Source organism: Delphinapterus leucas, chromosome 9, assembly GCF_059928025.1.
Source record: "Delphinapterus leucas isolate spDelLeu-1000000601 "Yukka" chromosome 9, BTC_Dleu_Yukka2, whole genome shotgun sequence".
Classification (NCBI taxonomy): domain Eukaryota; kingdom Metazoa; phylum Chordata; class Mammalia; order Artiodactyla; family Monodontidae; genus Delphinapterus; species Delphinapterus leucas.
Genome location: NC_143137.1, coordinates 73,263,191 through 73,276,476, shown reverse-complemented (window position 1 = coordinate 73,276,476; position 13,286 = coordinate 73,263,191). Strand labels below are relative to the sequence as shown.

The window sequence follows — 13,286 nt, the reverse complement described above, 5'->3', positions numbered from 1 at the left end:
TATCAGTAAAAGTGAGGCAGTAGGAAAATTAAGATGGCAACAGATGTCTTCAGGCTAATGCTAATGTCTTGACAGTGAGGATCTAAGGGGGATAGAGAATCAAGTCATGAGAGAGAAAAACACCAGGAGCTGAGAAGAATGTGGTTTGAGAATCCTTACAAATAAACTCAGTATTTTATTTAGGGATTATAGTTAAATAGTCAAATCCGGTTTCATGATCATTTTCATGGTTGCCTCAAATATCACTGAATGTTATAGAAAAATTTGCTTAACTAATCTTCTATTATTGGATAATTAGGCTATCTGTAAATTTTTTTCTTCTTTTAAAAAGATTTTATTAAAGGTCTTTATAGAGCAACATCCAGACTCCAGATCCAGCGGCCAAGGAGACCCTATTATGCTGTGGGTACCGGCTGAGGCATGGCAGGCGGCTCTGGCTTCCCACCCTTCTGTCCGGAGATGGGAGTGGTGGGCAGTATTTCATCTTTGGGTTCCACAATGCTCACGTGATCAGGCAGGGGCTTCTTAGGGCCAATCTTACCAGTTGGGTCCCAAGGCAGCATGATCTTTACCTTGATGCCCAGCACACCCTGTCTGAGCAGCACGTGGCGCACGGCAGTATCAACATAGTAGTTAACAGGGTCCCCACTGTGGATCATCAGGCCATCCACAAACTTCATGGATTTAGCCCTCTGTCCTCGGAGTCTCCCCGACACCACGACCTCGCAGCCTTTGGCCCCGCTCTCCATGATGAACCGCAGCACACCATAGTAGGCCCTCCGCACAGCAAGGCCTCCTAGGAGTTTGTAACGCAGAGACTCTGTCTGGGCAATGGCACACAGACCTCTCGTGGCCACCTTTTCAGCATAAAGCTCTACACTGCCCTCAAGGAAGCCAAATCTCTTCTGAACCACAGCAGTCAATTGCCGGATCCGCCGGCCCTTCTCACCAAGAACATTCTGTGTCCTGGTGGCCAAGATAATGATTTCTGTCCTGGTTGGTGTAACTCGGACCTCAACTCCAGAGTACCCATCTTCAGCCAGCTGCCGAGTGAGAAACTCATTCAGTTCAGCTTTGAATATGCCGTTAGCAACAAACTTCCTCTTCTTGGCTATCTGCACCGCCATCTTGCTGCCACGCGCCGCCGAAAGGAAAAGTTGTAAATTTTTATAGTAATATTTTATTTTTATACATCTATCTTTGAAGACTTCTCTCAGTTAAATTCCAAGATGTGAAATTACTGAGTCAACAGATACGTAGACTTTAAAGACTTTGAAAAGGTATAGCAGAATCAGTGCTGGCATGATTGATGATGGAGTTTAGCTTGAGAAGAGAGAGGAGCAAAGCCCAGAGTCTGGGTTAACATCTGCCTTGGTTCAGACCCGCATCGTCTCCTGCCTAGATGAATGCAATGGCACCTAAGTGGCGTCCCTGCCACCAATCTTGATGCCAGCGTGTTTTTTCTAACTGTGATATGATCTAACAAACCAGGTCATATGTCTTCATGGTAGAGCACACAAGCACCTGCGTGATCTGACTCCTGATTACTTGCCCAGGCGCAGATTCCTTCTTTCTCTAAGCATCTCACATCTGCACTTTCTGCTGAGGCTGAATCTAGCTACCTAAAGTGTCCTCAAGCATTCCAAACCTGTCTAGGTCTCCATATGTCCTCACTTCTACTCCTCCTTTACTCTTACATCCTTTCTATGCACCCACAGATGGTCAAAGCTACTTGTCTTTTAAGACCCCAGCATCACATCCAGGAAACTGCCCATTCATCTAAGTTCTGCAGCAGCCAGTACAAACCTCCACATGGCCCTTTCCCACGTCCTCTTATCCTTGTTGGTTTAGTTATTTTAGACTGTCGTCCCCGTTAGGTCAAGAGCACCTTGAATGAAGACTCTATTTTGTCTCTCCACCCCTAGTACTTAGCACAGTGCTTACCCCATTGTAGGTACGGATAAGTAGCAACCCAACAAACAAACAAAATCAGGGAGAGTCATATGGGCGCAGGAGGAGGCCACATGGAGGCCATGACTAAAGACCTAAGTGTGGAGGATTTATAAGTGCAGGAAAGAGGTTGGAAAGTATTTCAGGATTGGATATTTTGAATTGCGGATATAGAGCAGCTCAGAAGGAGAGCAAGGAAAAAGGCAGCATACCTTTTGAATTTGGGGCATTAGAAGGGTCATTAGTGTGGATGTCAGAATTGTCAGAGGTAAAGACACGGAAAGGGATGGCCATGAGGAATTTAGGCTAAAGCTGGAAGTAGTGGCAGGGACAGGATGGCAGACGTAACGAGGCTGGAGGTCCACTTTTGAAATGCCAAGAGGGCACTACTGTGAATCAGCCAGTAGCCCAGGCATAAACAGAGCGTTTAGGCCATGCTGTTGCGTGTGAGGCTCAATTCAAAAAGCACCTGTACCCAGTAACCAAAAGAAGAGACGTGGGGGTCTTGGAACTCCAGCCTCATAGAGGCAAATGCTTTTATTTCACTTTCTTTCTCTCTAATTATAAACATCTGAGGGTAACTGGCATACAGAAAAACCTTATAAACACATGTTTACGTGTAGTGAACAATGATGCCTCACATCTGCAAAGCACTTTAAAGTTTGCAAAGCTCTTACCCGAAATCATCTCTTTGACCCTCAGAAGTCTTCTGCGAAGTACGGGACAAAACTTACTATCAACATTTTAGAAAAATGATTACCACTGTGAAATGGGGACAATGCTTATATATCTGAATAGCTGTGAAAATTAAGTAAAATCATGATGCGAAAGAGCATGATCAAAAGCATGGAAAAAAACAATGTGATACACAGTCATGCCACAAGAGTACACACAAAGCTCAAAGAGGTTTAATGGCTCATGCAAGATCACCCACATAATAAGTGGCAGGCCCAAGCCTAGGACCACTGTGGTCCTAGAAGAACCCAGAGCTGGTTTTTCCTTAATCTCAGCAAGTACAGAGAACAAATGAGATCGTTGTCCCCTGAAGGTAGGGAGCTCATATCTGTATCACCCCAGCCCCTAACCCAGAACTTGGCACATAACAAGGGCTTTTTAACGGTTGCTGAAAGGACTGTAATTGGAGATTGAAACACTTGATATCCAAGAATTTCTGCTTTTCTCCACAACCCACTCCATCCCACTCCTTAAACCTATTACCTTTGCTTACCTCACCCATGGAGGCCTCATTCTAAATTCAGATGTTGTTCTGGTGCCCAACAGAACTCAGAATACATCTTGTCACAGAACGATGGAGACTCGGTGTTTAAATCGAAATTCTCTTAATGATCAGCACCACACAATCCGTGTATCAGAAACATCATGCGTTAAATATTCTCTTCGGGCTAGCCTGAGAGTGAAACAGTTAAAGACATTTCTTAAGGACTGATTATGCCCTGGATATCCTATTCCTCTTCTATGAAAAAAATCTGAAATTTGATAAAAATTGAAAACTATATTCTGAGAACTAAGTTGGGTATTTCCTACATTAAAAAAAAAAAAGGAGAAAAAGACAGAACATTAAAGGAAGTCAGTTGGCAATTTATTTCCCTTCTCTCCCTTGTCCTCAGAGATTTCCCCATAATCTCACAGCCTCAGGAATCTCTATGATACCCTATTTCAGTGGTTTCAAACTGTGGTCCCTAGACCAGTATCATCAGCATCAACTTGTTAGAAATGCAAAATCTCACTGCCCACAGCTGAATGAGAAAGTTTGCAGGTAGGCCCAGCAATCTGTTTTAACACGCCCTCCAGGCTTAAATTTGAGAACGACTGCCCTGTCTAGAAGTACCAGCATGCCCTTTAATACTGGTCCATCACTGGCCTGAAACAATATGTGTGCTTGTCTAGGTCTCTGAGCAAAAGGGATGGCTGAGGAATAGCAACAATTAAGCTTACTGTGCTACAAAATTAAAGTACTACATTAATAGCAAGGATTATACCTTATGAATGAAACACTGTGCATAAACTAACTGTCAGTCATATGGCAGTGTAACAGTAATAAAAGCCACGTATTAATCCATTCTTAACTTACAGATTTTTCATCTTCTTTCGTTATGCAAAACTCATTTTATTTTTCTTCCTCTATGCACTTTTTAGGATCCCTTCCTCCAGGCTTTTATGATTTTGTACGAATTCACATTATTAAAATATACCTAGGTCTTTCATGAACATCAAGGGGAGTGAAATCTACGTGTACATTTTCCTACACCTTGGTGAGGTAAGAATGAGAAATTGTGAAAATTTTCTCAGCTCTTTAGTTAAATTCTATTATGGACTAATTTTCTCCTGGAGATTGCCAAGGAAAATGTACATGTTATTCATTCATTAAAATTCCTTCCAATGATCTAAATGGCGAATTCCCTACCTAGCTCCAAGGGAAAATGAAATCTCCAAATTTGATCAAAGTTAATCAAAACAGAGGTGTGTGACTCATTCAAAAGACAAAGCATGCCTATTAAAAATGTTCCAAAAGAAGATACATGGATGAAGCTGCTGGAGGCCACTCTAACTTGTGTTATGATCACTTAAAAGGGATTTTAAATGACTATTTACATTAGTATTCAATCAAAGGTACCTTCCATGACAGCCCCTGAATTACACGGAATATTTATCTGGTGCCTGAAATTCAGAGCACCTACTTTCTTTCCAGGCAGCTGACTGCTGTATTGCATTTGACCTTTCATTTAACAGCAAGTCTATAATCATATTTTGTCACTTTTTAACAAACTATTTGTGAAAAGAAATAGAATGCAAGCCATAGATTAATAAATAAGAAATAATTGAAGGTAAGGACAACTGGATTATATTTGGTTTGGGCCTCTTGATTGGGTCACAATTTTTTGTTTTAATGTTCAATGAAGCAAAATTATGCCTAGTAACTTTGTAACTCTTAATTCCTATTTCAAATGTATGGCTTTAAAAAGTTTTTAAACCAATAAGACTACATACTAAATATGGCTAATGTTTTAAAATTTAGTTTTTAAAAACTTCTCATTTATATAGCTACTTTCTTACACCTAAATATCTGGTTTAACCTAAAGTAATTACTCACAAATGACAATCAAGAAACTATCAGCATATATGGGAAAGTGGCACTTTCTTTAAATCCCCCAAAATAGTCTCAGGAAGAATAAGCTTCTTGATCAGTTTTGGCTGAAGTATCACAGAAGGAAGGAATTACTTCAACTTTTACCTCTGGTCTTTGGATACAGTAATGCTAAGTGACTATTATGTACAGCAAGTCAAACTATTTTTAAAGTTTCTCTGTACCCACGGGATTACACAGCTTATGATTATCTTCCTGTCAACCATCCTTAATGCTTACCTTCAACTCATCATAGAACATTCTGTGCTAGGTAGATGTCTTTGTTTATAAGCCATGTCTGATTTGGTCTGGATATGGTGAACTTCTTGTTATAAATCAGAAGAGAGTTTTGAAAAGAAAACAAAAGCCCCAAACAAGTATATTCTATGATGTACTTGTAGGATAAGCGGTTTTAATTAAATCTAGTTTCTCCTCCCCATCTCCTGCTAAGATTTAATTTGTATTTTCAGGGCCAGACATACCCAGCAAAGTTTAACCAGACTGTAGAAATTACAAGATTCCAGTTGCTAGAGTCATTATATAGCATTAATATTCAGGTTACTGTTTTATTTACATGGTTTAGTTTTTCACTTGAACCTTTTTGAGAAAACTCTCCTTAAGTCTTACAAGGCCCAAGTCAATTAGGCCCAAAACCTGAGAGTATGGCCATCCAACATTGAAAACAGAAGGAGGGATGGGAGTAGAAGGCCCAAATTAAATTATGGTTTTCTGGGACAACTGGAACTCAAACCTAGTTTGTCGAGCCGCCCATTAGTCAGTCAACACCAATCACCTGTATAGAAAGGGATTTCATCCATGAACGTGCGCATACACAATCTCACCCTATGGAAAGCAGGTTAAAGTAACTTGACATTATGGCACTCCCTTCAGAGCACCTGTTTGGTAGAGTCCAAGAACAACAGCTATGAAAATATGAACCCCTATTTTGAATATCTTCATGCAGGAAGACCTAAAGCCACGTGAATTTAATCCCCTTCCCTAAGTGTTAACGGCAGCGTAGAAATGGACGCTCTCATCCCTGTAATCAATTGCACAGTGCACGAGGGCAGCAGTCTCTTGTGCCTCATCTGCGAGCTAATCTTTCATTTCATAGCAGATCTTTCCATATCAAACAACACAAATGACTTAATTTGCATGACAGGATTTGTAACGGGGCAAATCTAGTGTCAAAGTCGATTAAAGATTACACCAGAGAACTATCATAATCAGTCCTCTAATGAGCCTAAATAGTACATGTAAAGTCTCCCCTCTTTGCCATTCCAGTCATGTCTAAAAGGGAATGTGTTTCTTTTCATCGATGAACCAGTCTTTGGTTTGCACATTATGCCCTACGTTGAGCTAAAGTCATGTCAGTCTGGTTTCAGAGGGAGAGAAAGGGAAATAATAAAGCAAACATCACTTCACAAATGACATTGCTTGGTATAAGCCAACGTTTGAAGCCCTTAATTCTTCTAATCTGCAAAATAGTCAATGCTAATGGGTTTTTGCCTTTGTGAAAGCTGATGCATAGAAAGAAAAACTTTAATGAGCTGCCTGGGCCGTATGCTTACAGATACCTGTCAAATGTCTGTCATCTTAGCTATCGCTGAGGCATTATAAAGAAAGTAAGAAGGAAGGAACGACAGTATTTGTACAAGCATTTTCATGCTAAAATGGCACAATTTTCTTCCTGTCATAATTTCATTGTATCTGAAAGTCAGAAAAGCTTAACCCTTTCCCTAGCATGTCCTGGGTAGTTGTATCGTATAATCTTGGAGCAAGTGGTTTAAAAACAGTGATGTGATTTTGTAAACAGCATCTTCTGTTAAATTTGTTTCTGAAAATGGAATTACCTACATTTTAAAAAATGTGACAACAAACTGTTTGAATCAATTGCTTCACCCCAGGGAGATCAGGAGCTTATTAAATGCAAAACCTTCATAATGTGCGAGCCTGTCATTTGAATCAATTCTTTCTGTGCTCTTAATTTAATATTTCTTTGTATCTTTGTGTGCTTAATACACATACCAGGGCAATAAGGTCAACAAACTCCCCTAGTCTCACCTTCTCTTTTATTAAAAAAAAACAGGGAATGCAAATACATCTTATTATGCCAGCTTCTGCAAGCTCGGCTACAAGCAGGTCACGTTAGCCTTGTTTTCTGGGATTTATAATAACATAGTAATAAAAATGTAACGTGAGTTGAAATTTGGTAGGAGAGAAAAGTCTCAGTCCAGGTGTGACTTGTTTTCCCTCTTTCAAATTAAAAAGAAATGTAAGTGTATAGACGCGCACACGCACACACACACACACACACACACACACACACGAGAACTTTTAAGTTTGGGGTCAAAGGGCTTAGAATTTTAAAGAAACGAGAATGGACTTTAACTCTCAGGATTCCTTGGTGGTTAGAGCGATCAGAGAAGTGCAGCATCCTCTGACTGTTTTTGTTTGCCACACCCCTCAGCCCCAAATTTTAAAAGGATGGAAAGAAAAGAAAATGAAGTGCTTTCGAGAGAGGGAGGAGCTCTTTCTAGTAGAGTATGGATGTGTTGAGGATACATTTTTGGTCTTCCTGCTGACTTACTGTGTACATTAGAAAAGCTTCCGTATTTTTACTTCTGTATACTTTGATAATCACATGTTAGGATAATCCTCAACACTTGTAATGAAACGATAGGGATAAAGTGAATATTTGTGAATCAAATAATGTCTGGTGTTTTACACCTATGAATTTTGTAAATAGCACTGACCTGTGATCTTGTATCTTTGCAGACACAAATTTTGGCATATTAAAATAGTTATGGTGCTCCAGATTGTCGACTGAACTCCAACTACCCTAAATAGTGTACAAATCCTCTACCGGCTTCCAGGCATCAATGAGAATGCTTCTAATAAGATGGTCACTGGCGTTGGTCATTTGTGACTAGGGGTGCCTAGGAGGCTCGTGCCCTCTGAATGCCAAGCCCTTCCAAGAAGACACGTCAAGGTTCAGCAAAGCAGAACTTCTTCAATTTGCCTCAAAGTGCTGTAACACCAGGGCTTTGACTCACTTGCCTTCCCTCCCCTGTTACAAGCTAAAGACACCAACTTGAATGAGCCCATTCGGCTGTATTGTTTCCCCCGCAAACGACTGTGACTTGAGGAAGTATTAAATATTGATGCCGCAGGTAAAACCTAAGGGCCCTAATCGGTTCTCCAGCCTCCTGCTTCCCTTTCCCAGAGTATAATAAGTCAAAACAAACTCAAGTAGAGGGCAAATTTTTATCAAGGGGCACTAAACTTTCAAATTAGATAAACCAAGCCAAAAGCATTAGAATATGGATGGCTCTAGCATTCAGTGCCTAGATGTGGCCAAAAACTGGGTCTCCAATTAGACAGATTAGACGGCTCTTAAGGCCAGGTTTATTGAAAAGAAATTAGGCCAACTTTAATTTGGAAGTGAATTGTTTTAACATCCTTTGGTAGAGATGTTCAGCTCTTTGAAAAGAAACAAATTCACTTCACCAATATAAAAAGCGTCCTCCTTGGGCCTTATTCTGATTTGCAAACAAGTAGACCTCTTCAGCGAAAAGTGAACAGAAGACCCAATGTCTGTGGCTGTAGGGTCTTTATCTAACAAACATTTATGGTAGACCCTCAGTTTGCCAGGCCCTGAGCCATAGGATCGTGCTTTGTGACAGAACCCACCACTACAGCACTAACAGGTAAGTGTCCCTCAAAGTTGCAAGCTCTCTTTTTTAAGCAATCCAGCCTCTCTATAAAAGACATGTTTTGCCTACAAAGCCTCATTTATTGAGTTAGATATAAAAATCTATTAAAGAGGTCAGACGTCTAGAATCGTTTCTACCTTGCTGCTGTTGTTATTGCTTTGTCTTGTTCTTAATTCAAAAGATATATTAGAAGCCTGGATCTGCTTCCATGCCACTCCCCATCCCATGGTACATGTTCAAGCCCACATACTTTATCTGGAAATGTACACGCATTAATCACTCTCTCCTTAAATTTCAACCTGCTATTTATCAAGAGGCCCCCAGCTTCCCTCGGTGACCATTGTGTCTGACCGCTGGATCCTTTACACCATGTGGAAAAGAGAACTCCCAGACAGTAACATGCAAACTTTAATAACATACATTAGTCATACATGTACGGTTTTGACTCAGATTTCAACTGCTCTCCAGTATGAATAATTCAACGTCCCTGCCCAATTGTTCCTGTAAGGAGACGGTATGAATTAAAAGCCTATAAGCCGTGTTAATAAACAATGCTCTGCATTTTCCCGCAGCAGTTGTGTGCAGATAGAGACACGGCCATTTGTATTTCAGAGTTCATTTTTCCTGCAGTCCTAAACTCTCCTTCCCCTTGAACACTGCTTCTGTGACCCAGTTGCTATACCTCTGATCCGCTGCACCCCAGTGGCTGTCACAAGTCTCCCTCCTTCCCAGGAGTTGAACACACAATAGAGAAAAGGCCCTGGCTGGGAGGTTCAGCCGCCATTAACCCCTACCAGCTGTGCCTGTGGGGAGCCTTCTGGCCTGAATGTCCTTTCTCTGCGGCCGCCTTCATGCCACTAATCTAACCATTGTTAAGGAGGAATGCTGACAGGAGAAAAGAAATTTTTCTTGTGTCCATGCAAGTGTGTGTATCCATGTGTAAGTGAAGGAAGAGTGAAGGCTAATTTCTATAGTTGGCATGAATGGAGGGATTGGGAAAAAAACCTAGTTAAAATGTGTTTACTTGCTTAAAAGGCTCAGTCAATTTAAATAATTTCACTAGTGTGCTCTATTTTTTTTTAGGGAGGGGGGAAGAAACTAGTTACTATTATAATTTTCGTTAAATCCTCTGAGATGTTTGGGCATGTTTAAGACTTTTCAAATTCACTGCTGGCAGAGAAAAATTGAATTGAATTTCTTAAAAATACAGGCATAAAGTTACAGACACAGAATTACTCACTTCTAATGGACCTTAAAAAATTCAAGAAAGAGAACTGGTTATACGGGTCACATTTCCTTCAGAAAAACCATTCACATTTAATGCTTAAGAAAGTCTTAAAAAATCTTTTAGGATTGAAATGGGAAAGGGTTTAAGTTTATCAACCACTTTCAGAATGAGCAATAAATCTAAAAAGAGGCACTGTATTTTTAAAAAAACAAATTTTACTTTCAAGGAACTTTCAAGTTCAATAAGGGAACATGATTTTCTCTTTAGTTTTAAAGAAGACATATTCAGACAGAACAGGAGAGACTACCTGAAGTAGTAACTTTGTGAACTTAGAAAGCCAGGCAGGTGACAATGATGACCACAATTCTAATTACACTGCCAAGCAAACAACCTACCTATTTGAAAAGTTTACATAATTTCTACCTCTGAGGCTTTCATTTGCTTTTTCAAAAGCACTGGCATTGAAGAGAAACTATTCTTAAATTTAATGCTCCATGTTATCATTTGGTAAAGTTCTGTAAAACACAACAGTTGGCCTATTTCAAATCAAATTAAGAATAATTCATGTAGAAATGTATTTTCTGGGCAATTAGACTGTATCGTAGTAGGGCAAATGTCTAATATAATAACACTCTACTTTGCATCTGTTCCTATGTCTAGGCTGCTGCAATTACTGGTCCTCACAATACCAGCAGCAAGATAATGCTCTACTCACAGGTTTTAGCCATTAAAATTCAGCATTATCTTTCTTTGCCCCTTTATTACCTCAATCACTGGATTGTGATAAAATAGATTTAATGAAGTTATACTTTTCTAAATTTGCATGCATATATTTACATAAATGGTGACTGCAATATCAGGTACATTGTTTTCCAAAACATTAGAGGTAAATACCCTGGCATGCAACTCATTAAGGTACAGTGTGCTTGTTAAACCAAAACAACAACAGCAACAACAGAACAGAAGAGCCCAGCTCTTAGAACACTGTGCCTATCTCATAGCCACGTTTTAGACTCTTCCATTTGCCACGAAGGAAATTATCCTAAAGAGGAAATGAATGTGATAGCATGTGAACTGATGGAATAGATGAGAATAACAATGTAGTTTTGATTCCATTCACTGGCTTAACCATTCAATCAACCATTCAACAAATATTTATTGGGTTTCTCCAATATGCAAGACACAGTGCCAGGTTGTTTGGGAGGCACAAAAATGAATCCTACACACAGCCTTCACACAAGAAGTTTCCTATCTAATATGACAATTGCTGTGTTATATAAATAACTATCATTAAATAGAAATGTAATAATGCTATCTGTGGGTGCTCAGTTAAGTCATGGTAAAAAACGTCAAATCCTACCATCCCCCCAACTCTCATGGCTATCACAGTGATAATTTTCCAGCTCTACCCCATCCGTATTTACATCAGAAGTTCTCATAGGCAAAAGAACATAAATCCAGTTAAATGTAACTGAGAGAAATTATCCTTAAGATTTCTCCAAATTATCTCAGCTATTTGGATATGAACTATGTTCCCAGACTCTCTTATTTTTTGAAGTGTTTAGAGAAAGCTTACTGGTGCTTAGAACACCTTATAGCAGAAACATCACTGAAGGATCTCAGTATGTGTGCTGCTTAGCAAATGCCAAAGGACTTGCATGTTGGGATGCTAATCTCTAGGTATTAAACCCCCTTTCTCCCTTGTCTAAGAGCTACAAGAACAAACAAGTGATTTCAACATCTAGGGGATTTGCACCAATCCAGTTCACCCCACTATATAAAAATACACTGATTTAATCCTAAATATAGTAAGACTAATAAGGCTTTGTTTCAGAAACTCTCTTTGCCTCCATAGATAAATAGCCAGAGGAGAAATCCATATTCTTCAGAAATTTGGTTAATATAACAAAAAGAAAGGAAGTAAAGTTGTTTTAACTTTTGCTGATATAAAAGGGCGCATTGGTCCTATACTTTCTAGGTAATAAAAAAGTCCTGGGGCTTCCCTGGTGGCACAGTGGTTGAGAACCTGCCTGCTAATGCAGGGGACACGGGTTCGAGCCCTGGTCTGTGAGGATCCCATATGCCGCGGAGCAACTAGGCCCATGAGCCACAACTACTGAGCCTGCGCATCTGGAGCCTGTGCTCCGCAACGAGAGGCCGCGATAGTGAGAGGCCCGCGCACCGCGATGAACAGCGGCCCCGCTTGCCACAACTAGAGAAAGCCCTCGCACAGAAACGAAGACCCAACACAGCAAAAATTAATTAATTAATTAATAAACTCCTACCCCCAACATCTAAAAAAAAAAAAGTCCTGAGTTTTGTTTTAGCTGGTTAACAGAAATTAAAAATAGAATAAAAGAGCAACATTTCAAAATCAATATGATGGTTCCAGACAGGAGAAAAGTGACTAATGCCCATGGTATCTCTGTGCCCCCTGAATAAAGGCAAATTTGATCTAATTATGACACCAACTACAACAAAAAGTCCTAATGTTTTCCCCCTAGTCTGGAAAATAATTTAGACTCATGACCTAAACATGCTTTCCAGCTTTATCTCCTTCTACCCATCCCTACACCTTAACCTCCACTCAATGGTCCTACCCCCTTTGTAAGAGTCAGCTGTGGGCTTCCTGCCTCTGTTCCTCTTCCTCACCCAGTTCCTCTATCCACCCTTCCTTTCCCCAACTCTGCCTATGGAAATCCCACTCATCCCTCAAGGACCATATCAAATAAACTTTCCTCTGATTCCTCCCAACCACGTTTACTCAGTCTGTAAACTTTCATGGCCTTTTATAGAGGGCAGTTTGCCAGACTCTAACAAAACCTTTCAAAATGCCATAACTAACAGCAATTTCACTTCAAAACTCTATCCACAAAAATACACTTGTGCATAAAGGAATGTCCATGGATGTTCACTGAAGCACTATTAGTACTTGCAAAAAATAGAAACGATGGAAATGCTCATCGAGAGAAATATCTGAACAAATTACGTTGCAGCTATGTATTAGAATATTTACAACCAATAGAAAGAACTAAGTAGATTGTTGTATAGTGTCAAGAAGAGAATGTCAGCATATAAATATGTCAGAAGTAAAAAGGAAACTGCAGAATATTGAGTATAAACTCATTTTTATGGAAGGAAGGAAGGAAAGAAGGAAGGGAGAGAAAGGCTATTTAAGTGTATATGAGCACGTTTGTAAATGTTTAGAAAAATTTTAAAATAGACATTAAAATGAATAATGGTGTTT

General features: G+C 39.8%; 1 pseudogene; it reads right to left on the bottom strand.

Annotated features, from left to right (window-relative positions):
- Positions 1 to 316: 316 nt before the first annotated feature.
- On the bottom strand, positions 317 to 1,151 carry LOC111183093 (small ribosomal subunit protein uS3 pseudogene; annotated as a pseudogene).
- Positions 1,152 to 13,286: the final 12,135 nt, after the last annotated feature.